The sequence below is a fragment of the Lineus longissimus genome, chromosome 9 (genome assembly GCF_910592395.1).
Source record: "Lineus longissimus chromosome 9, tnLinLong1.2, whole genome shotgun sequence".
In the NCBI taxonomy this organism is placed as follows: domain Eukaryota; kingdom Metazoa; phylum Nemertea; class Pilidiophora; order Heteronemertea; family Lineidae; genus Lineus; species Lineus longissimus.
In genome coordinates this window covers 17,459,673-17,485,892 of record NC_088316.1, presented here as the reverse complement: position 1 = coordinate 17,485,892, position 26,220 = coordinate 17,459,673, and the positions used below count along the sequence as shown (strand labels likewise).

General features: G+C 41.3%; 1 protein-coding gene across 2 annotated transcripts in view; it reads right to left on the bottom strand.

Annotated features, from left to right (window-relative positions):
• LOC135493238 (protocadherin-1-like) overlaps positions 1 to 26,220 on the bottom strand; it is a 109,674-nt gene that overhangs the window by 58,076 nt on the left and 25,378 nt on the right. For both annotated transcript variants that reach the window (XM_064780367.1, XM_064780368.1), the window contains exon 2: positions 22,378 to 22,402. The gene's annotated coding sequence lies outside the window, so the exon portion shown is untranslated. The remainder of the gene's footprint in view (positions 1 to 22,377; positions 22,403 to 26,220) is intronic.

Sequence of the window (26,220 nt, the reverse complement as noted above, 5' to 3'; positions counted from 1 at the left end):
AAATGTAATGAGTTGAGTCATCATTATGTCTATAAATGGGTTTGGGTACAGACAGATGATACATCAAGTTTGAGTTAGGGAAAGGGTCACAGGAACGGGAGGGAAAGAAACCCAGATTTGCACCCAACTGTGATGAGAGCTGTAGAAGAGGCATGAGGAAGACAGTAGTTCTTTCTAGTCACCAGAACATCAAAATGCTTAGTCCATTTTTCTTTGCAGTGATATCGGATTCAGACACACCCACTTAGATAGAAACTAGCACATCTGATCCCAGCATCAGAAGCATATTATTATTGATCAATACAAAATTTATTTTTAATGTTGAATTTCATCACATGTGTGGTGATCTCATTGACTGAGGTAATGTTTCGAACTTGTGACCCAGGTTATTACCCTCACAAGACTATATTAATTTCGGGAGTATTCATCCTTTACAAAGACACAGGCTGCAGGGGTGGGAAGGGTCATTTGTATAGAGAATGAAAACATCACCTGCATAGTAATTTGGAGGACTTTCCCTTTAGCACTGGAAAGTGTGAGAGCTTAGCATAAGTCAACAGCATAAAGAGGAAGAGGAAGGTGGAATCTAAAAGGCCTTTGCTCACAGCTGTCCTTGTCTCACAACCAATGACCGCTAAGTTTAAATTCGATGGCAAACGTTCTCTTTGAGCCCTTTAGAACAGAAATTAAGAGACTTGGTGTTCTATCAAGATGGTTTCAGATTCATAGAATAATCATAACTGCCAACAGACGCCTTACTTAGATCCTAAGTCACAAGTAACGCAGCGACAATGCCTCTGACATTACTACCGACACCGGCATATCATCATGAGAAGACCGGAATCACCATCTCCTCATTTACGTCTTATTTTCCACCCCACTACTCAACTGTTCGTCAAACACAATAGCTAGCATCTTACATTCGCTATCTTTCATTAATCCTCTGTTACACAAGATCTAATACCAACTGATTACAATGGTCTTTCTTCCATCTCCGCCAGGCACATTTTTCTCCATTCGCTGTACCTTTCTTTGAACTTCTCGCACTATTGTAAAGAACATTGCATAAAAAGAAGTACAAACCGTCCAATCTGCTGCCAATATTTTCTCCATTTTTACGTCCAATGGCTGAAGGAGATTGGATGAGCTAGTTAATTCATCGAGTCTCCATAACGTTGACCTTCCCTAGATCAGATTTCACATTTTGCGGACATCAGGTACTAACTCCTCAATCAATTCCCGCTCGTAGAGTATTAGTATGCTCAGTAAGTCGATCAAGCAAGAGGGGCGTAGCATCCAAACAATAGACAAGAGTGTAATTGTCTTCTTACTATCATGAACTCCTTACAAGTAGTTTCAATTGATGGTGAGCAGTATCAATCAAAGAACAGATCAGTTGCCTCAGTTATGTTTCAGATAAAGGCAAACTGAATTCAAGAAAGCCACTCTTACCTTCTGCAATGAAGCAGCTTGTAAAGCATGCGTTGTGGATGTGTTTGTCTTGCATGCAAGAATGCATCACAATCAGAACCACAATGTTGTCTTTTTTGTCTGTATCTTTGTAAACGATAGCAGAACGAAGAAAAGCCAGCAAATCCCAGTACAGCCTTCACTTCGTCCATTCGCCGTGTCACTTTATTAGAGCCAAGCATGTCGTCACCCTCCACAATTTTCCTATTACCGTGCCAATCTGGCAGCGAATGTCTTTACCTCCCGACATCTATTTTCATGATTATGACTGATGGCAAAAAATTGCCCGTCACAGGATGAGAGTTCAACGCGCATGTGATGAAGCTCCATTTGATTGACATCTCCATTAGAACAACTAGAGTCCAACATCCTCTGTCGAGGAAGAAAGGCAATGTTTCCCTCCCAATCATCACTTTGATGGAGTGCGTATCAGGCTAAGATGTAGCCACGTATCTGCATGATATATCTCATAATTGCACATATAGCACTGTCATGCTTTTAATGGCTTGAATTATGATAGATTTCCACATCAAGTTGAACCTAATATTGTGTTCATATTGGTATTATGGCGCACAAATATCATAACTTTCGACTTAGACCGATTGACAACAAATTTTCAGGGTAAGCAGGACTAAAACAACCATGTAAACAGAAACTATTGAACAAAGGAATATGTAAGTTTCAGCATCATCTATGCAGCATGATATTTCTCTATTCATCTGATGACGGCACCTGATCGCATGGGAAGCCCCCCAACAGCGAGACAACAGGATTATTAAAATGCACGGTATAAGAGATGTAACACACTCACGGCTGTGATACTATACAAATACCATAGCTTTCATCCACAGTTCTTGTCAGAAAAAAGGATAACGGCTCACGACGTCCCATTGGCACTACAAGAGTTAACGTGAATACCTCTAAGATTTCCGAGATCAATGTCTCATATTTCCTGTAATCAGATAATAATGGCAGAAATCACTCTGTTACACCCATTATTGATCTGAACAAGTCTCTTATCACTCTCTCACTCGAGAAAGATCAGGGGCAGTGCTAGAGTACACTTCTCCATGGGGAGACAAAAAATTTAAAGACCTATGCTGTTCATGGACATCGTTTTGGTCTGTGCAACAAGTAAATTGAAAAAAAACATTCCCACTGTACAGTAACTATAGACAATGTCAACATGATGAAATTTGACCGAAAGAGTACACCTATACATCAGAGGTAAATATATATATATGAAACTCACAAACATGGCAACTCTAATGATTAAACAATTCTTGCAGCAAACTCGAAATTTTGTACACGGACACAAAAATTTCAATATTTACAGGTATCCTGTGTACAAAAGAATAGCAACAAACATAGAATTATTCCTCAAAGACTGACTTTATTATTGCCTGGTCTGCTGATATCAAATAAAGAAATGTGGCTCCCGGCATGTTCAGGGTATGGATTTTGTAATTGACAAATAGACCTACCACTGTATCTTTCATCTGGAAGGCTACGGTTATGTTTGCTACATGTACATTATCGAAGTTATGATGTTTATCTATCAGGATCGATATTGTGAACATTTCTTTCTAGAATTGTCTAAATGTACCACAGATATCTATCCCATACTATCATGTCATTATTGCATTATGACTTTTTCTTATATTTAGTAATATTATATTCTTGCTCGTTGTACGATTGTTATTTTCAGAATTTGATGATAGGCAGAATCCAGAATATCTCTATTACAAACACCCATGGGACTGACAAATCATTCCCTTATAGAGAGGCGTCCTGATTACAGAGGTCGAATGGCATAAACTTGATTTACATAAAGAGGGAGCTGCACCCGCTTATGGTTCAGTGACTTAACTCCTACTTTCTTCTCGTACAGCTGCGAAAAAGCTCCCAGCGAAACAGAGCAATAAAGGCATTCTTGCAATTTTCACTGTTTTGTAAAATATCGATTTCTAACAGATATGGTCCACTACCAGCATACCAAGTAACCAACATCAGCATCGTGTAGATTACCACACGCATAACAACAACGCTCGTAACTTCTCCCAAACAATTACCGCAGCCAAGGCATTTGACATTAGACGAACACAAACTGAAAAGAAACTCCCTTTTTTTCCCAAGGAAATCACACCAAAAGGCCATTAACGTAAATGCATTTGGAATGGATACGCTTCATGTTAACCATGTTTGCCACACTATTCAGCATACTAACAGGATACGATCTGTTGGTAACTGCTCTTATTGCACCAACAAGCAGTGGCAAGATGTGCTGCTTGGCTGGTGAGGACTCTCAGATGAGTGTAGGCGGGCATTCATGGCAAAAGCAACTGATACTTATTGCTCAATGCTTTATGGTGTAGCGGAAACTCAATATGTAAGGAATTTATTCTTTCATGATGCTAGACATAAGTCCCATTCATTGATAAGTATTTACTTGACCTATAGGTTAAAGGACCTACTACTCAATCTGTAGGGGATCTGAGCAACGATTTCCAATGCTCTATTGACTCGTGGACTGTAACAAGAGTAGAGAAGGTCAGCAGACCAGACAGCAATGGCAAGTGCATGCCAGTGAACCATTTGTGTAGAAACGGAGATGAAACCAAGTTCCTGTTTAAGCAAGCAGGAAATCACCTTGACTCAGGATACATAGCGAGGGAAATTTTCCTCAAAACCACGCAGGAGGGGTGTTTTTCTGAGATATCACAAGATGCAAGGATGAGCTTCAACCCACAAACAAGCCTGTATTCCAGCCTTTTAAAACCTACGCACGGAAGATTCTTGTGACAACCTCCAACTCCCCTCCAACCATAACATGTCAGACATTTAAGTGCTACTTTTTGCCAAATAATCCATTAGCACGAAGATTTTTCAGCGAGATATATGGCTGCGCAATCCATCACCGTTGTGCAAAATTACCGCCTAACACTAACGCCCATTAGCACGCTGGTTTAAAAGTCTTGAAATATACCCTAAGTCACAACGGCATTTGGATTCTTCATCGATCTTTGTCATTTGTAAAATCGGTTTTCAGTTCTGTCATTAAGAACCTTGGAAGTTACAGTCTCATTAAAGCGCAAATCTCTTTCGTAAGCCAACCCCGTGGTAGTGTTAATTCTTCTTCTCAGTAAAATGAAATTTCCCAACGGTCTTCGGCATTAAGAACGAAAATGACAGGTCCCCTTAACGAGTTCAAAACAATTCAAAAGATACCAGAGATTATATTGGTGAAAATAGCAGCTCTGTTGAAGGATTTGGCTGTGTGGATTTCTTTCAAGGCACCAGGGACTAGTACCAGACTGATTTAGCGGGTAGAGGGCATAAAATGAGTTGTTAAGGCTCTTCCTAATAGTTGTGTGGAGGAACCATCATTTTGATTGTTTTAACACTCCCAAGTTGGTAAACAATGATAAATAATAATCTTTCAGTGGTAAATTTTTCTTCATTGGCAAATTGCAGAATCTGTAATTTGTTGGAGGTACTGGAAAAATTTCTCTACAATTTATTGGAGTCAGCTTTATTCATCAGTTCGATTAATTTTTCTCCTGAATTGATGGCAACTTTTAAAGGCAAAGTTTATGCTGACTGATTAAGGCAATTGTCAGCCTTGGCATTGGTTTAGTCTCTTGAGACATGGGAAGGAATTCGACAAACATATCACTTCACAAGTACTACATGTTACAGTTCATCCCAATTGGTAAACAAGACAACGATGTGAGATTACCGGTGTATCTCCTTCACTGAGTCTGTTTGCTCAGTCTATTTGGCCTCCTATCCAACCAAATAAGAGCAGGGATCAAATTACTGAAAAACACCGCAGAATAATCATAAATGGTAGAATGTGGATCCAGATCAATGCTCCGGTGTATGAACCACTTAACAACCCTACCACAGCGCTTGGCGATGTTGGAACCAGCCGCTGTTTACCGATAGTGTTCCCCTGTCATTAAAGGTCATCTTGCTTATCTGGATGCCGGTGAAAACCAACAATCACCAAATTACACCAATGGCTTAATGCACGCGACTACTTTCTATTAGTGGAAGTACGTTATCTGGTAATGCCGTGAGCATGCTCGCGGATATTCGTATTCTTTCACGAGTAAGATCGAAGATAATATACTTAATCTGATACATACTGACCGCATCCCCAGCTTAGGGAATGGTCACCCTTGCTTCATTGTGATGCTGTGCTGCCTAGGATGATACATGCTTCATCCCAGTAATACGGACCAATACCATGGCTTAGGTAACTGTCATCTTGCCTCATTGTGATGCTGATTAAGTGCGCTGCCCGAGGAGATAACATACTTAATCCCTAACATACTGACCACATCCCCAGCTTAGGGTAAGGCCATCTCATCCTAATTAAGATGCCACTGGTCCAAAACCACATTCCTTCTGATTAGAAGAAACATCATACCCAAGTAATTGAGCCCTTTGATGACATCCTCTTCAGCTTCAATTGATACAGCGCACCAATCAGCATCCAAGTTGCATGCTTGTGGTCACCATTATCCAAGACAGACAACTTTCACAACTGGCCGCATCAGATAAAAGTTAAGCCTTGTTGTGTGGCATATGATAGTCTCGAGGACAATGCCAATAATGGGGTACAATGACTTGTGTGGAATATTGGAACCTTGTATCCCCATCATAAGAGAAGCTCTGCCAATGGGCAAAGATGATGCGAGGATTACCGGTGGGGAATATCAAAATTTTGTGTCTCAATTCAAAGAGAGAATTATTCTATGGTCCAATTCTATGGCAAACTCAAACCAAATAATATTGATTGAAAAAATTTATATCATCATCTATGTGAATCAAGAAAAACTGTATTCGGCTCGCTCCGCTCCGGGCATCTTCTCTATACAAAGATAACAACACAGCCCAAGGATAGAATCCCAGGCACTTCCTTCTAATAATATCTTACGGTCACGTTATGATTTTGCCGTAACCTGACAGATCGTTGCAATAATTGATACACTGACTGACATCGACTGATGTGACATTCTAGTATTCCGAGAGTAGCCCTTAGTCATGAAAATCAGCAGGAAAGTTTAAGGTAGAAGTAAAATATTCTCAAGATTTTATCATTCTTGAAAGGTCAACCAGAATCCCGCCTATCAGCTTAGACTCATTTTGATATGACCATGAAGCAAAACTGAACACAATGGAATAATCTGAAATGAAAATTGGCAAAAACAAGAGAATATATGTTCTCACTAGCATGCTATTCAACAAAGTTCACATGCAATCAACCCGAAATTGAGTAAATTTATTTCATTGAGCTCGTTAAACTTAAACCTCCTACTGGGAACGCCAAGTCAATTTCAATGAAAATCACAATTGAATTTCTTTTCTCAGGCACTGGCAAGTGAAATGCATTTGCCCTTAGATTCTTCAGAGCAGTCAGCCTTGGGGAAATTTGGTTGGATATTGGGAAAAGTGGTATTGTATGGATGCACAATGAAGGCTTGGGAAAACTGATGTTACAGGGAATGCGTAGATGAATGATGTGGTAAACTAGGGGACCTTATAATCATTTTTTAGAGATTTGTCGATAGCTTAGACTTACCCTTTTTCAGCGATCAAACCAATACAACTTTACGTCAACTTTTTTGAAGTGTCAAACCACCAGTTTTTGCAAATATCCAGATTAAGTCATGAACAGATAAAGTACACAGGGAAATTCCTCTGGCAATGGGCATTTTCCAAATTTCAGAACCCTTCAAATGATTAGTTGGAAATGAAAGGGGTGGTGTGTCATTAGTTTTTGTACAATCACTGAAACTTGGTTGGTCAGAGTAGGAAGAACACAAAGTGTTTGCATAGCAATTTCCATGCCAGGATGAAACAAGTCCATGTACAATTGCTGTACACACTGAACAATAGTTTAAGCCAAGGTAGTCTGAAACTGTTCGTATAGCTTATTTCACCAAAGTAGACTGAAGTTAACACTACACATACGGCATATTCTGTACATTTTCTCGGTTCAATTTAAGATGGGACTTCCTGTAGTATATTTGCTGCCGCTTTTGACATTAATGCCAAGTTTGGACTGTGATTTGGTACATAAGGGTCATCAAACAGATCCTTGGCTTTTAGGACCCAATTCCTAAAACAGTGGTGTTTGCCTCTAGTCACCTGAGTAGCCGGACAGGAAGTCAGCAGATTCAGGAGTGAAAGTGTTGATGGTGTTGGCAAACAGGAAAGGGATATAGGGCACTACAATTTGATTATATTTCCTTGATGTTCAACTAATTTCATTTGTAGAAAGCTCAGCACAGATAGAACTTCGCAAAAGCTGTGTATACACTCAACTTGGGTTCTTGGGAAAGATATTTTATTAGCCAAAAGGGAAACAAACTTCTCCATTCTGAGACACAAGCCGCACTTACACCACCTGAAAATGGACCACCAATCTTGGTTCGGGAACCAATGCCGCACCATCGAAAATCCACCTAGCGCTTACACCAGCGCTGCAGCTAGTTATAAAATCCGGCTACAGATGGCGCGCAAACAATAAATTGCATGCGCAGAAAGCGCCATTTCGAAAGCGCCGCCTGGAGCCGAACCATCTAACTAGCTAATTGCCGATCCATTTGCGCGTACACCACGACAAAGCCGAGCTTTTAACAAGCCAGGCGAATTTGGACCATCAAGCTTGGTGGGACAAATTCGCTCGGCAATTTGTATCGGCAATGGATTGCCGAACCAATTTGTCGCGGCAATGTGGTGGTGTAAGTGCAATTGGTCCACCAATATTTCGTGGTGTAGCGCAGCTACAGTGTGACCCCATTATGGAGAGAGGAAATCATGGAAGGATTTTCTTCCATCTTCGGAAACACTTTTTGAACTGGCCTCCCTTTTTAAACAGGCAGGGCAGCAGCTAGAGACGGAAAACGATCACAATCCAAAAGTACAAACAGTGCAAATATAATTTTTGTCCCCATATGCAACCAACAAACTGCTACTGCCAACCCAGGAAAACCAACACAAAGCAAATTGCTGCCTATCATGGGAGAAACCAACTGCTCAAACGTGAAGCTATTTGTGAAATATTTACCCAAAAACCCCGCAAGGATTTTATTTGTCAGAAATATTGACATACATAGCAGGTGAAAGGAAGTAGGACTGTATGCCAAGGATTAATGTTTTATACCTTTACTGTGATTTTTTCAGGTGAATCGAGTTAAAACATATCAGATTTGTAGTTATTTGAAAAGAATGTTTGATCATTTGTTACAAATATTGAACAGTTCTTGCTAATATTGTTAGTATGTTTGTTTGTTGTTTGCCTGGGATTAGCACAATATGAGAATGAACAGGCTGGCAGAAAGTAAACAAATAAACCTTCATTGAAAAGCTTGAACGAAGAGCATTACATATTCACTCGTTTCTAACATGCCTATCACTGTCCCTAGCCACTTTCCTTGACTCTAGAACATACATGCAGCTAGCTTGATAGAACTGTCCCTTCAAAGGGGAACCCACAGTATAAAAGAACCCATGTGTTCAGAATGTTTCCCTTTAAGAGCTACCGGTAGCTGTCCATGACAAGAGAACAGTAAAGCTGTTGTTTGAGCAGAATTAGATACGACCAGCAATTCTATATGTAGACCCAGTAATGTGAAATCTTTGTCCATTCACTTTCACGTGATTTCCGACACAGAATAACATCAAAGTGAGAAACATCCGGCAAAACAGGACAGGGTTAAACCAACTTACATTCTTTTATTACAGAGACAAAAATTGAGTAGCGGCAACACAAAATGACGTGGTGCATTATCTTTTCAATTTGCCACCAGCCCTTGGCAGGTATCTGATACGGCCAAATGAGGATGGAAGCTAATCCAACAAAAGCCCTCATTTGATCATGAAAGAATGAGCGCAGAGAGTACGCAGAATGCAATGATCGAGGAGGCTTATATCACTGTCAACATGGCTAGATTAACCCCAAAGAGAAGTTTCTACTACAGTGTGGAAAGGAGGACTGCATGGCTTTCGCAGGCGTTGGGTTAATTGCCATGCAAGTTATTGGCTAAGCAAATGGAACTGTCAACAAAGCCTGTGAAAGTGGAAAATTGCCCATTTCCTTACAAGAAATGGCCATTTTGTTAGTTCATACTTACCTATGGAACACTTTTGCATGTTACTCCATTTGGGCTCAAACACAAGAGTATCCCTTTAATTTTCTAAAGGGAGAACTGAGTTAACAGCTCGGCCGCCAGGCGGCGCCCTGACCGATCCCGCGAGATCGTGCCGATCTCATGCCGCCATATTTAGTCTTTACTCTTGAGCGTTAATAAAGAGTATGTCCCGTTTGTGGGGACGGCGGGAGGGCCGTGTTCCATAGGTAAGTATGAACTAACAAAATGGCCATTTCTTGTAAGGAAATGGGCATTTTGTGTCATTCAAACTTACCTATGGAACACTTTTGCATCGAATCCCAGCAACCTATTGGAGGTGGGAAACGAGGACTTACCTAAGGCTGAGCTGTTGTTCCATCCAGGAGGCACCACCGGCATATTAGCTAAGGAGGACCGCCAGGGGAAAGAAATGGGGAGAACCCGGAGGACCGGTATTTTGATCTCGGTATTACAATCATATTATAGAGAGTAATAGACCCATTCTCCGGAAAGCGCTAGAATTGCGTAATAAAACCATCTTCTTTCCGGCAACAGAGCTTAGAGCAAGTAAGGCATGTTGAAGGGTGTAGAATGAATTATTGCTAAACAACAATAAGAAATTGCGTCCTTTCTAGTCTACTAGGGGTTGCCTGGATGTTGAAGATAGGGCATATCAAAAATGGCGCAAGATGCGCGTTTGACTCTTCAATCGGGCTTCCCCCCCCTCTTTTTTGATCTAGCCAGGATCAAACAACATGCCCCGCAGACACAATCGGGCCGATTGTGTGCATGCCATCTACGAGGGAAGAAACGTCTCGTAGGTAGAAACGAGAGAATGTGGAGTGATTACTCCAACATGCAGCGGAAACGACTTCTTGAAGAGCAACTCCTCGGTAGTTAGCCCAGGAGGTGGCTAGTGCTCTAACTTCGTGCGCTGAGATGTTAGCTAGCGCACGAAGATCAGAGGAAGTCTTCAAGGTGTTGTAGGAAAGACGAATAGTCTCCACAATCCACCTTGAAATAGTGGCGGCCGCTATCTCTCGTTTATTTCCCTCCTTATAGGACAAAAACAAACGCTCTCTCCCCTGGCGGATACCGGGAGGTTTTGTCCTATTTATGTAGAACTTTAGGGCCCTGACGGGACATAAAGTTCTGTCAGGAAGATCATAAGAGATCGTTCCTGACAGAGAGGGAATAGTAACCGGGGGCCGAGAGGCGGCCGGTCCCTGGTTCTTCGCCAGAAATCCTGGTATAAAAGCCAGGATAACCTCCCCTCCCTCTCTAAAAGCCAGCTTCTTAAAAGAAAGTGCATGGAGCTCTGATCTCCGTTGGGCGGTAGCCAAGGCTACTAGAAAGACCGTTTTGAGTGTCAGATATTTCATGGATGAAATAGACATGGGTTCAAAAGGATGCCTCATGAGCACCTTAAGGACAACAGAAAGGTCCCATTTAGGGGTGTTGTGAACCGGTCTAGGACGCTCTAATAACATTCCTCTGAAAAGAGGGGTTATTTGGTCCTCCCAACGAAGATCCCAGGTGCTTAAAACACGGAGGGTAGAAGCGATGGCGGACTTGTACCCTTTTATAGCCGTGACAGATAGTTGTCTTTCCGTGAATAATTCAATAAGGAAATCAACTAATCTGTATATAGAGGGAGAGATCGGATTAACTCCGTTCTCCCTGCACCAGGAAGTGAAGGTAGACCACTTTCCTTGATACACATCAAGGGTAGACCCCCTTTGAGGTGCGGACATGCGCTTGACAGCGATGTCCGAAAAGCCTCTCTGGTGGAGATGCAACTGGATAAGTTCCAGGCGTGAAACTTGAAAAATCCAGGGTTCTGGTGGTAGCATCTCCCCAGGGGGTGCCACAGGAGGTGCTTCCAAGTAGGAAGACTCCTGGGGTGATCTATCAGGAGCTCCAGCAAGGCTGGGAACCAGGCCTGATTTGGCCAGCAAGGTGCGATGAGAGTTATTCTCACCGGATGGCTGGTCAAGATCTTGTTCAGGACTGGTTGGATGAGAGGGAGGGGTGGAAACGCATATGCGTTCAGCCCGACCCAAGAGGCTGTAAGGCTGTCGACTTCCAGGGCCTCTTCGTCCGGAAGTGGAGAGTAATAGATGGGAAGGCGATTGTTCAGCCTGGTGGCGAACAGATCTACCTTCGGAGATTGCCAAAGGCGACAAAGGTCGTCTACAATCTCCTGATGGAGTGTCCACTCTGTCTGAACTAGCTTGTTCTGACGGGACAGGGCGTCGGCAAGGATGTTGCGATTGCCCGGTATGTGTCTGGCACATATCGATACTCCAAGGTCGGCACAAAGATGGTAAAGCTCCCAAGTTAGCTGGCAAAGAATGCCGGACTTTGTGCCTCCCTGTCTCCTGACATATGCTACTACTGTAGAATTGTCGGAGAACAGGGTTACTCTCCGATTCTTCAGGCGAAGGGAAAGAGCCCTCACGGCAAGAAGGACAGCCTTCATTTCCAATATATTTATTGGAAGAATGGTCTCCTCCCTTGTCCATAGACCTCTTATGGACATGTCCCCGTTGTTCAGATGTGCTCCCCACCCTAGTAGGGAAGCATCTGTGAACAGGGACACTTCTGGGGGCGGTGGAGCAAGATCTACACCGCTTTGGAGACGAGTCTCCGACTCCCAGAAGTTCCAGACGTTCTTGAGTAGGTATTGAGGTATCAATACCAACTTGTCTAATGGGTCCCTGTGGGGTTTCCATAGAGACATTAGAAACATCTGGATGGGACGCATATATAGACGGCCAAGGGGGATTTGGTCTGCTGCCGAATTCAGAAGTCCCAAAAGGCTCAAGCATCGCCTTGCGGGAGCTTGAGTCCTTCCTCTGAATTCTGCGACGAGATGAAGAATTTTCTTTATCCTGTCTAGGGGGGGCAGCATTTTCCCTATGGCCGTAAGGAACCGAACTCCAACGTAAACGAAGTCTTGGGATGGTATGAATTCTGACTTTGTTTCGTTGATAATCCAACCTGCGGAAACTACTTTTTGCTTTAGAACCTGAAGTTGTTGCAGTAGTAGTTCCCGCGATTTGCAACGGAGTAGCCAATCGTCTAGGTAGTGATGGAGCTTGAACCCCATCACGTGAAAGGGAGCGACGAAGGCTGTGACTATCATCGTAAAAATTAGGGGTGCCGATGCCAGACCGAACGGCAGGGCCCTGAATTGATACGTCTTTCCTTCGTAATGGAATCGAAGGAAGTGTTGATAGTCTGGATGGATCGGTACATGTAAGTACGCATCCATTAAATCCATCGATACCGCCCAATCGTTGGGCTGTATCGCCGTTGCTATAGACCTGGTGGTTTCCATCTTGAAATGAGGAACATTCAAGAAGGTGTTTAACCTGGAAAGGTCTATGATCAGCCTCCATGTCCCTGCTTTCTTGGGAACCAAGAAAACGTGGCTGTAAAAGCCGGGGGAGCATGGATCTTGAAGGACCTGGATAGCTTGCTTCTCCAGTAATGTCGCGACCTCTGCTTGGAGGGCAGAGGCCTTGACTGGGTCCTTCGGTGGCTGAACTGGGGTTGGATATATGGTAGTCGGGGGGGTACGGTTGAAATCTAGTTTCACTCCGTACCTCAACATGTTTGGGACTGGGGACCCCTTTGGGCACCAATCGTCCCAAATGTCTGCAAATTTTTGCAGACGGCCCCCGACTACCGGAGTCGGCTCCTTTTTGCGTCCGGGAGGAGAAAGGAGGGGGGAGTCACCTCTTCCGGCCAGCACCCCTTGGGCGAAAGGAGTGCTTAGTCGGACCGGATCCACCCTGGTTAGAGGAAGTATTTTTCCTCTTTCCAGTCCGGCGACCCTCCGCTTCCCGTCGGAAGGATCCAGCAGGAGCAGGCTGACTAGGCGGGGTAGGCCTAGGCAGGACCTGCCTGGCGTACGGGATTGAACCCGATGCCTGCTGGGGCCTCTCTATCTTTCTAGCGTTAGGTAGAGAGGTCTTGGCCCTCTGTGTCGCAGTGGGGGCATATAATTTGTCCCAATCTTTCTGTGCTTGAGCCGCCTCTTGCACAGAATCTGCGAACAGGAAAGAACCGTCCATAGGAGCGGTTCTTAAGGCCCCTTCCAGCTGGAGGGATCTGATGACATTGAGAGAGCCCAGTGCGGCGTCTCTACGGAGTAGGACGCTATTTGCTGCGGTCTTGGCGGACAGCGCAATAGCGTGCCTAATCGAATGTGACAAGGATGTCACAAGCGATTTTGTGTCATCAGATAGTGACTCATTATCTTTTAGGGATCTGGCTAGGGCCAGGTTAGTGTGCTCTGCGTAGGAGAGCACCGCTAACGTGTTTTTGGCCAGACCCTCTTGTGCTCTAAGGTCTCGGTAAGCCGAGGAGGAGGTCACCCTAGGCACGAGTTGGTCCAGCTGTACATCGTCCTTTAATATGGAAGTCGATGCTGCAGCTGGACAGCCGGCCGAGCTGACTCGATAATAGTCAGCGCGGTACTGCCTAACGGGAGGAAGTTGTGCCGTGAACAACTTCCCCGGTTTACACCAAGCTTCCGGTCCGACTGCCGGAAGGACAGGGATGGAAGTACGTTGGTGGGCGCCTTGTGAGTCTCTGATTGTACGCTCCAAAAGTTCAGAGACTGCTAACACCGACGGGGAGGGAGGAAGGAATTCAAGTGCCCGAGTGGAGCCTTGAGAAACCTGTGGATTGGGATCCACTTCCTGTCCCCAGAGTGAAAAGGTCGGTGTTGACAAGGCTGGCAGTTCCGGCGGGGTAGGGCACAGATCCTGCGGGAGGTACGCTCTGATCAAGGATCTGAGTGTCCTCATATCCGACAGGATACTGGCCTCCTCTGGTGACAGCTCCTCCTGATTGGGGGAGCGGTAGCCTGGCTGAGAACTCTCGTTCTCAGAAAATTCCTCTAAAATAGAGGAGTCGGATGGTGGGTATCCGATGGGACCAGGCGCACCAGAGGAACCGGAACCCTGCTCCAGATGGCTGAGTCTATCAGAAAGACCTGCTACCATCTGGATGAGCTGGGACAGTTGCTGTCCCGACTCGGGTTCCGGACCCGACGTGCGGCTTCTCTCAACGACGGGCGGTTGAGGCGAGGGTGAGCGCATAAGCGAACCCTGGAAGCCGTATGTGCGGGCGAATGGGTCTTCCGGAAGCGGAAGTTGCCCATATTCTGAACTAGAGTTCAGATGTCCTCTCTGCGTAGCTCGTTCCATGGGAACGACGCCTCTGCTACGAGGAGGGGGTGGCACTTCCGGTTGGTTCCACCCAAGAGGTTGGCCAACGTAGGAAGGTGCCTGCATTTCCGGTAGGACGAAGTCCGAAACCGGAAATGCCCGTAACTCCTTCGCCGGTATGGAGCTACCGGAAGCCCTTTTAGAAGGAGGTACGGAGGGCGGAAACGCTGTTACCGAAGACGCATGGCGTTTCGGAGGTGGCGTTATAAGGTCCGGCCCTACTCTACTGTGTCCGTGAGGACTGGGGTTATTTCGCAGTAAAGACTGAGAAAAACCCCCAGTAGAGTCTTCGGTTACTGAAAAACGGGAACCCGCGTCAGTAACCGGAACTGCAATCGGCGGACCGGAAGCAGGGTGCTCCCGCGGGTACAAAGGGCTTGTACTCGGGGGAGCGGACGACAGGGGAACCGGAAGGTTCCCTGAGGTCCGGGGTATATTAAACCCTTGGAGACTTATTGGATGTAAGTCTCCCTTGGGACCACAGACATTAATAATGTCAGATCCCGCATCCTTCGCAGCCGCGGCCGGAACCGGAACTCGGCTGACGGAAGGGGTGGTGGCGGGAGGTTTGCTAGACCTCCGGGTTATATGCCCGGAAACGGAACCGGAAGAGGGTTTAGGCGTCTTCGCGGCCCGTTTCCCGCCACCAGACGCATTCCTTTGTGGTGAGACAAAGGATGCCGTCGGAGGGGTACGCCATATAAAAAATGGTACCAATGACAATAAAAACACTGGGAACCCCAAGTAGGCCAGAAAGGACGCAATAATTAATGGAAAGGAAAACATGCCTACTTGAATTAAACACTATTGCAATGGATCTGAGTCTTGTTCATTACAATAGAGCGGAGAATAGCCTACTTAACTCTACCCTACCAAGATCAAAATAATGGAGCCGGGTCGACTAAGCTAGCTAAGAAAATGTCTATAATTAAATAGACTGGACAATACTAATGCCAAGATTAGTTTGGCGGTCTACTCCGAAGGTGAATGAACCCAAAAATCGTCTAGACTTGGCTGGTTGAATTTGGTTTTAAATCGAATTCACGGCAGCTTTGAAAAAACGATGTGCTTCGTAGAAGCACAAGAGTAAAGACTGAATATGGCGGCATGAGATCGGCACGATCTCGCGGGATCGGTCAGGGCGCCGCCTGGCGGCCGAGCTGTTAACTCAGTTCTCCCTTTAGAAAATTAAAGGGATACTCTTGTGTTTGAGCCCAAATGGAGTAACATGCAAAAGTGTTCCATAGGTAAGTTTGAATGACACAAAATGTGACAGCAAATCCGTTGTAATAGTATTGGACCTTAATTCAGGGGATTGCATATTCATCAATTCGCAAAATGAAATTGACAAGGCAAGTCAGATCATGGAGGGGGAGGTACAGATCAAATCATAATCATTAATAGTTTGATCTGATATGAGGAAGTCCTTGTAAGATCCAGTACAACAATGGCATCATCCATTTCTTATTACAATCCTGTATGATTCGAGTAACAAGAACTTTTCAAAACAAGTATGGAGTGAACAATGTGAATAGAGACATAAAAGCGCATTATGGAAAGCCATATTACTAAAGGGTACACAAGCTTACCATCACACAACCTCATAGTATTTCTTATGATAGGATGAAGTGACAATATCTTCCCACAAGGCATTGTGATTCTCTCCCGTAAACGTAAGATACTGCTTTAAAAGGATTTCCTGATTAGTTTCCAGGGACCTAATGGCAATATTTTGCTATTTTCACCACTCATTTTTGATTTCTTATGCACATTTTTTCTTACCGTCGATGTTTCCCTGGATGTAACAACATAATATAAGTACAGACTATCAAACCAAAAAAAAGCTGACAAATAAAATCTGTTTTATTGTATTATACAACACATGTAGCGGTGTGTCAAGTAATCAGAACAGCCACATCATGCAGTGGATTTTACTAGTTTTACTTATGGCTTTGTATATGACGTATGTTGGACAAAAAACCTCAATCTCAGGATGCAATGGAAGCAACCATTTGCCTCAGAAACTGAGCCCATCAATTCTCTGAAATGTCAAATGTCGTATGGATGGAAGAGTGGAAGATTTTTCTGCATTCAGCAGCATTATTTTAGATCTTTTTCGCAAGACGAGATATGGCCTGTCTTCACAATTTAGATAATCACTTTCATGACATTTTTATGACAAATATATGAACGACTCATATCATCGATTACTTAACCGCCCAGATAAGAACTGGAATAGATTACTTTTTGGAACAAATATATCAGAAACTCTAGCAAAATATCTGAATGGGTTAATGACTTTTGTTCAAACTCTTTCTGCAACCAGAACCGACGCAACTCTGCTCACAAAAAGCACCCCATTCTGTTCAGCCATTTTTTAGCAGCATTTGGAACAATTCCTTTTTACAAGATATGACTCATTTGCGAATTTGGATTGGGAAAAGGAAATGAAAATCTAAAGTTATCTGAGAAAATAATAATCATGACTCAAGACAAATGTAAGAAATATTGATAGGACAGTCAAACAGTTAGTTTTCTTATCCCCTAGTGTTGGCTGTGAAAACTAGCGCATTCTGACTGAGTACATTTACATACCTTTTGATGCAATATACATGGGGTTGGATTACATACTTCTTTAAGACCCTGGGTCAAACAAAAGTGACACATTAATCACTTTTACCACTGCATCCGAAGAAGCTAGGAAAATAGGAATTCGATATGAACAACTATGTGTAAAGAAAATGGATTTTACAGACAGTACCCCAATAGCTTCAAGAAAACTATTTATGGACATGGATGAATAATTCTGCACAACGTTAAGATCATACCCTGGTATGGTGACAAATATTTCATCAATTTACCTAGAAACAGCACGGTACTGCTCTAGGGTAAGGAAGGACTCGGGATTGGGATCACGGTCCGCATGCATTATTCATTGTGATCGGCACATCAAAGTAAAAATAACATTTTGATTTAATCGTCCATCTCAAGCAAGCAAACAACATCAAAAGGAAACAGATCATTCCAATGAAAAAATAACATTATGTTCAGATTTACACCTCTAAGAAACCGAATTTCCTTCAAAGGTGCATAGAAACTCGAATTGGTCAACTTAGAGGATAATTTTCATGGTTTTTGGCAATAGAAAGGGATGGTGTCCTCAGGGAGTTAGGGGTGACCTGAAACCCTTGACAACACCCCCATGTTGTTCTAAGAGAAAGAAAAGACAACATTCTATCAAAACATCGCACTTTTGCTGGTAGTGTTTTTTCAGTGTCTGTGACCTATGGGATTGTAGCTGCTTATAATCAAGCTATAATCACTGAAGTAATTTCCTTACTTTGAAAAGAAAGGGTGTTTTGTGGTTATTCATGGTCAATTAACTGATCAATGGGCCTCTCTCATTTGGCTTATTTGCCTGGCAACAGCAAGTGATCTTTGACAGCTGAAGTGTGCCACTTTAACGAAAAACAATCATATTTGAAGTGTGCTCAAACAGCCTCATTACCATGAAATGTATTGACAGGTTTTCTGATATGTCTGTGCACATGTAATACACAAAGTGTTGAAAAACAAAACAAAGTTGGTTTGCAAAAAAGGAGTTGTTCTTCACAACTGATACACCATAGGCTACCCATGACACGGCGACTACATAACCGTTAGCCAAGGGTACACTACATGTGCTTTCTTAAAGGCACTACAATAGGCCTACTCTGGAACAGATCTTCAAGTTCATGTGACTTTTAGAATCAGTTAAAATGTACCACTGACAATCACATGAATTTGCTATTTTTGGGGAAAAATTATTTTCTGACGGATTCAGAGTGTGGATGGAAGTTTTTTTTATAAGAAATAAAAAAAAAAAAAACGCAACAAAACAATTATTCGTTACAATGCAAATTCATTTTTTGCCCACAAATTCTCACATAAATAACAAATGATGTATCCACAGCAATGTCGGAATATATCATTACGAGAACAATAAGTATTTCATCATTATTTGCCAAGTAGCAAACACCTATCTCAAGGGCTCATAGCAAAGCCTCCTAGGCCTGAGCGTCTAAAATTAGCTGCTGTTTTATTCCGATATTTGCAATATTTGCTCTTCACAAAGTTATTGCATCAGCCAGTTTCGATTCAATTGTTTTTATGGGAAAGAATAGTGTATGACAACAATAGGAGACACATCCCAGGCATGGAATATGAGGATATTTTTGACATATATATTCTGAAGTTTTTTATCTTCTTCATTGAAAACACCAAGTAAATCTTGGTATAAATATATTCCGCTGGTAATTCTCAACTTTTTCCTGAAGAAAAAACCACACCATACAGTCCACTCAATTTTGAGTAGCTTTTAACTTTTGGCTTATGAAATGTTTATTACTCTTTCAGTTAATTTCATCGCACATTATTGCAGTTTTTTTTATTTCATTGGTAAAATATTTACATTAAATCGTTCTGAACTTTAAAATCCATAAATATATTAATCAATATGAATTATTGTACCATTTTTTGATTTCATCAGCAAGGGCATACAGTTCTTTTCCCAATAATTTTGAAGTATTTTCCTTAAAGGCCTACAGGTTTTTGTGATTTGCAGATATTATCACTGAGGTTACAAGCAAGAAGAAGAAGACTTTGAGGTTTATAAAAGAATTAGACTACACGAATATACATGGATATAAAGTGGTGCTGAATTTAGGAATTAGGAGCCTAACTTGAAATTAGTGCAAATACTTGAATTACTTGCAGGACAAATCCATATTAAAACTCAAACAATTCATTCTTAAAGACAATTTTAAAGTTTTTTTCATTATGAAATTATACCAACACAGCAATCATTATACACAACATATCAATCCTACCTTAAGTTTCATTATATTCAGTAAATCCGTGATTTGTCAAACACAGCACATCCCGACATATCCAAGAGTTATGCGCGCTGATCATTTTTGTCCCCAAAGTGTTTGGCCGCAGACAGGCGTAAAGACAAACTGGTGGTTGCTAGACAATGCCAATCATGCCAGGATTTTTATCCACTCTCGGGGAATCACCTGCTTTGAAAAGTGCACGTCGATCGGTGCAAATATCGACGCTGAATGCCTCTAGGAAGCTACGATGACATTGGCGGCACATCCTCGCCGCATGCTGGCACGATACTTATCTCAGCGAATGACGCGAATGAGCTGCTGATCACGGTATACGGTAACTCAGCGTTACTCGTTCTGCAATACGTATGGCCTCATTTTCCTCGTCAATTATGTACAATGTAACATCAAATTGCAGAGTTTATCCGAATCCCCTAAAGCATCATGTTCATCGTTCATTTCATATCTTTGATGTGATCAGAGACTTTTGATGTAAAATTGCCCGCACAAAATTACGAAATTCCGCGGCCATTAAATCTAGAGATTGTGAACAGGACCATCATGTTAAACTTAATTGAATTTGGTTTTGTGATTCCGAGTTATTTTCGGCAAATTGTGCATGAAGATTTGGTGAATTATTCAGCGTTTAAAAAAACAATAGCATCATTTAGGAATGCTTTCAAAATCAGATATGCTCTTTATTCGAAAAATGAAATTCCAGAAAAGATGATAAGGCTCATAATCACCTTGCTAATTAGAAAATAAGCTAATTAGCATGCTTCGTTAATGGCTGAAAGTGTTCCATTATTCAGTGATCTAGAATAAAGGCCCCAAGAATCTTCTCAATTTTTTGAAATCATGAAATCCTCTCAAATTACATTAACTATACCTGTGCTGTTTTGAATCACTGAACTAAAGCAGCACTGATTTGGGATTTAACACTTTTTTCGACAAAAAAGAAAAATCTTATATTTCAGTTATAGAGCAGTTATGTTCTTCAAAGACTTTTGTGGTGCTTAGTTTTTGTTGATGCCCTGCAGGTATTTTCATCATATTTTATGAATAACAATCAAAAAATGTCAGCAAGAAATCAAAACAAAGCATCACAAGTTTCAGAGAACAAAAACCAATATTTTTATATCTTTTGAACTATTATATCAGGAATTTTGATTATATGAGAGCTTATAAGATCGATAAGTTCAATCTGACTAAAAATATTTCATAAATTCTAACCTCCCCTGGTAATATACGAGATGTTTTCATCTAGAAATAAAAAGTTTCTCCAAGTTTTCATCGCCTCAACTTACTATTTTTAGCAGCATTGATATTCATATATATATGTAATATCATTTTTAAACGAAATTCTACTCAAGTAAAAGAAGCTTAAAATAAGCCTATCAAGTGTACACATCGTGGAGTATTAAAAACACAAGTGAATAATACATTTATTCATTTGTCTCCTAAATAACTATTATTTCCATTGTCATCTGGGTGTTTCGGGGATAAAGTTAGGCGTAATTGGTTTAGCCTAGATGAAAAGAAACTCTAATACTCTGTGAAGTATTTCAACATGGAAAAAGATATTTTTCTAATAAAACTTTAGAGCTTGAATAAATGGTTCCTATTCAGCAAGTGACCGGAAATATTACTTGAATACTTATGCAGATCATGAATTTGCTACTCTTATATGCAAATGCTGAAGGAAAAGAAGTTAACAGCTCAAGATGTTTCACCCCTGGCCCATGAACTGAGTGCTTTAACTGTTTACTAACAACTTCTACTGAATTATCTGACTCAGTCCACTTAGCTCAGAGGCTGACAAATCAGACCAACATTGGGGCCAACTATGATGCACAGAGATACACTCCCAGTTATAGATAGGTGATAGGTCTTTTAGCTGTTTACTTACAAGGTCTACTAACAATCTGACCCCACTTTGCTCAGAATCCAACAGATTCATGGGAGCAAATTTCCTTGCCCCAAGAAACTGTTTATTGTACCTTTCAACAAATTTGCTGGAAACATCCAAACTATCATGTTTTCAAAGTCATTGGGTTAACATAAACATGCATCCCCACTGACTCACAACATAAACAATCCAGTGTACATCTCTAGTGAAAAAATACCAATTGATTTTTAAAGAATTTGATGATTGATTTTTATTTTACGCCCCATAATTCCGTCAGATCAATTTCAAAGCAATCGGGATGTGTATTCTATGCCAGAATGTGAATAACATTATTTTCAAAATGCAATTTGCAGTTATTGACTACCGATATGTTTACATTTTGCTTTTTTTTCAATCCAGCAAAAAACTTGTTTTCTTCTTCGTCTGTAGAAATATCACAATTTATTAACACCTACAGGTGTGGAAACAGGGGAGTACAACTTTAGTCCATGCCCCCCTCCCTTCGAGAAAATTCTTTTAAAATGATGATGAATTTGGGGAAATTTACAAAAAAACACCACCTTAATTCATTTTCTTCGGCAAGTAGTTGATTTCTCAGAGATACAATTATTAACACTAACCATTTACCCCAACGTTTACTCCAAAAATTAAGCTAGCCAAATTAAAATGGTTTAAAAGTTTGGTATCATAATTCAAAAATTGTTAAATATTTGGTAAATTTGACATTTTTTCATACTTACAGCCGATGCTGATATATGTAATGATCTGCAAAAAGAGAAATGGAATAGACTTGAATATGACATGGATCCTGCACAAAATGCTGAATATATTGATTAACTAACATTTTTAAAAAATAGCTGGGTTGGACTTGATTATTTATAGCCTATTTTCATCCTCATGTCAATCACGTTACATACACAGGAAGTCAATTATGTGACAAACAGGTCATCAATATCTGAATACATACCAGTAAGGTATACAGACAATGCTAACATATCGCATTCAAAAGATCCACAAAAATTCAAACAAAAACGCACCATCACAGCACGCAATATCCATAATACATGTATACGCTGCAGAAATCGACAGTTATTGAAAGAAAAACCCGCACAAAGAACTATCAATTTATGGCCACCACTCTACATTTCATTCCCGCTATAAATTTTCTAAAATAATCTTCATTTATATGACATGATATATCATTAGTATTGTGACTGTCCGTGGTGAAATGTGTTTTTCACAATTTGTTTCTGCGGAGCCACAATGTCGGGACGCTTTACATGCAGTTGCGTGGTTACAATCTATATCACACGCCAGGGGGTATAACGTGTTTAATCCAGTCCTAATATATCCATAACCTAATGTCATTACAATGTCCTTTATTTGCCAGATACGCAATGTCGCATTACCGAGAATTCTGAGGAAATCGATGCGAAAGAACACAGATTATCGTGTTAAGTTCAGATTGAATAAATATCATGGGTCCATGGTGAAAAATAGCCATATATTGTGGCGATGATCATCAAAGGTTGGGCCTGCGGGACATTCTTATGAGTATGGAATGATGGGATAGAAAACTTCAGGTGGAACTAAAAGGCTGTGACAAATGGCCATTACGATAATTGTGTACACCCATATTAGATGATGTTGATGGCTGGTCTAAAGAGACCTGAATTACATATATGTTTGCCAAAATTGATCAGTTTAATGTTGATCACAGGCCAGTGCGATCACCCATTCTTGCAGTTATCGGCAATGACCATCACAAACTAGTGATCTTTATTGCATGCGATATGATTGCAGGTTTGTTTGTGGGGTGCTTTGTCCTGATTCAAGCATATCAGCATCCCACCTCAAAATGCCTTATTTCACTTAATTATACAAAATTCCAATCTTAGCAAAACTCCCCAATATTTGGAACAGGCCATACAAGTGAGATGGGAAAGCACCCAAGGGACTGCAATCAAACCATTGTATCAACTGCTCCCTTTCACAAATTGTCTCTAATCCAATGTAATCCAATCTTGTGGATTTTTCACAGAAACCTGTTAAATGTGACCATTATGGATGGATGAATCACAGGTATTTCCTTTTTGAGAGGTTTGAGGATGTCCTCAAGGGCATATTTCAGTGCCCCTTAGCCCATTGTGTTGTCTCATCAGTCATTTGTGTCTCCATGATGGGCTTGGGGACAGATATTACATGTTCTCACCAATTAACTGTTATTTTGGCTCAATTGCTTGAGAATCATTGGACCACTTTTGTCCTACTAAACTATATCACTAAACCTGCTGTAAAAATGAAGATAGCTATCAGTTCTTTTGTTGACCATCATCAAGTGTGTGGGAAAACACCACAATTCTTATATATCCAAAAGTCAAAATCAAACATAATCAGTGCAGCTATTGCTCAAAAATCCATCCCAAATACATCCTAAAAGAAAAAGATGGTTTTGAAATGAGCCGGCATTACTCGTCATTACTCGTCGTGATACCCCACTTCAAAGTGCAGCAACCGCTCTTATCTCACCGTAAGATTCTGATTGCCTCATTTCAAACATCAAAAGTAGTACGCAAAAACTGAATTAAATTAGAAATAATCTGCTAGGAGGATGATATCAGCTCAAAACAAGATGAATAGTATCTCTCACAAGAAGATTGACAGGTTCATTTGAAAATGTATACAAACAATTGAGGAGCACTTAAAATCTCTTTCTCTACTGAGGACTAAACAGAGATATAATGACACGAAGCAAAATAGGCCCAAAACTATATAATTTAGTCCATTTGAACAAAACATCCAATTAAGGGAAAAAAACTGATTGCTTTATAATTAGTCTTTGTTTAACACACACTTACGTGTAGTATCACACAGCCAAGACATCAAAATTTCAAGAATTTTCCAAATTTTCCTTTTTAGAGACACCCTGTCTCCACAGCCTTGGTCTCCCTGTGTCCTCGGGTTATGCATACAAGCGCCATATTATTAGTTCTTTGTGAGCGTTACTAGTGAAATCTTGCTCAGTCCATAAAGCGGCTATATGGACATGCAGATTGACACCGCGTTTGAATGGCGCAGATCACCACCACGTATACTTCATAATCTACTCGATCGATCGAGTAAGCAATATATTGGATTCTAATTTTTCATTGCTATAGTCAAACCTCAGCATGCCGCAACCCCTTTTTCAAGATCGCTTTCTTGTAGTTGTTAAATATTTGGTTACTTCATTCCACAGTTTTTTTTTCACATTTTGGTCCTTGAGCAAGGCACATATCCTGAATTGCGTTTCACAGCTACATATGCAGGGTGGTATGAGTCTGTAGAATGGCAAAAGGCAGAACAGGTCATATAACTTTAAATTGGACACCAGCTGATCTGACCTCCCCCATAAGAACACCTCTTTAATGAGTACATCATCAACAGCAAACACCGTCAGGAATTTCCGCAATATAAAGGTTTAATTTATGGCCCTCGCAGGTATAAGAAATCACACTTTCTTCTCACAACACCTCTGTTGCTTACCATTGAACTTATTGATTTGCGAATCTGTCAGTTGATCAGCAAGATTCAAGTAGTCGCGTACGATGTGATTAGTTCTAGGGGAAATGTGATCATTTCGTAAAGATATCTATAGCAGATTAGGAAACCAAACGCTCGATGAAGAAGTAGCATTCTCTGATAGTAATGTTGCGGAGAAGGATTCAAGTATACGTCGTGACAAGTTTAGTCGGGTTTCAATCTCATCATTTCCGCCATAATTGGATCACTGCAAGGTTTCAGATTCACAAGAGACATTTTTAACTCTTTTTGACACATGTTGTGTGTGGCAAGTACAGTTTTTTATGGGCAGAACTGTGCATTGTCAAAGAAGGTGCGCAAATAAGGAAGGCCATCACATATTCCATTAAGACAAAGTGAAAACAATCAAAATCAAAATCTGAATCATAAACTTGATTTCCCTGTTGCAGTGCCAATTCAAGTGGGTATGAGTCACCAAATGTGGCTGATCAGAACCACATAAGACCAAAAATAGCTCTTTACATTTCACCAACAGAGTAAAATAAGTGAAATCATGGACACGATTACTCATGATCGAGTAAAAAGCTTAAGTCACTTACGTCACAGCAACTGACAACAAGTTTGTTTGAAAAATTTCAACAAGATTGTGGGAAAAAGCAATTCGATCAAAGATGGATGGGTATTGGAAACGGATTTTGCCATGCCAATTAGATTTGTTGAAGTCGTCACATTTGGCAGAAAGATAAACAAGATCTAGTTGTTAAAGCTTTTCAGCAGCAGTTCTCTATCAAACATGCAAGGGTGACACTATAATATATTATATCGATATCGATGAACTTAGAGTATTTACCATAGGCCTAATATTATCATAACAACTAGTATATAAGCCAACTTCCCTACCTTAGAATATGATTTCCAATCAGAGAAAGCTAACACTTTCGGATCACAAAGAAGAGCCGGCAAGAACATTCAGAAAATGCAGCACTTTGACTTTGGAGAGTTTGACATCGAATCAAACCAATATGATGTGAATCTCCATTATACCCTTCAAGTACCAGTAG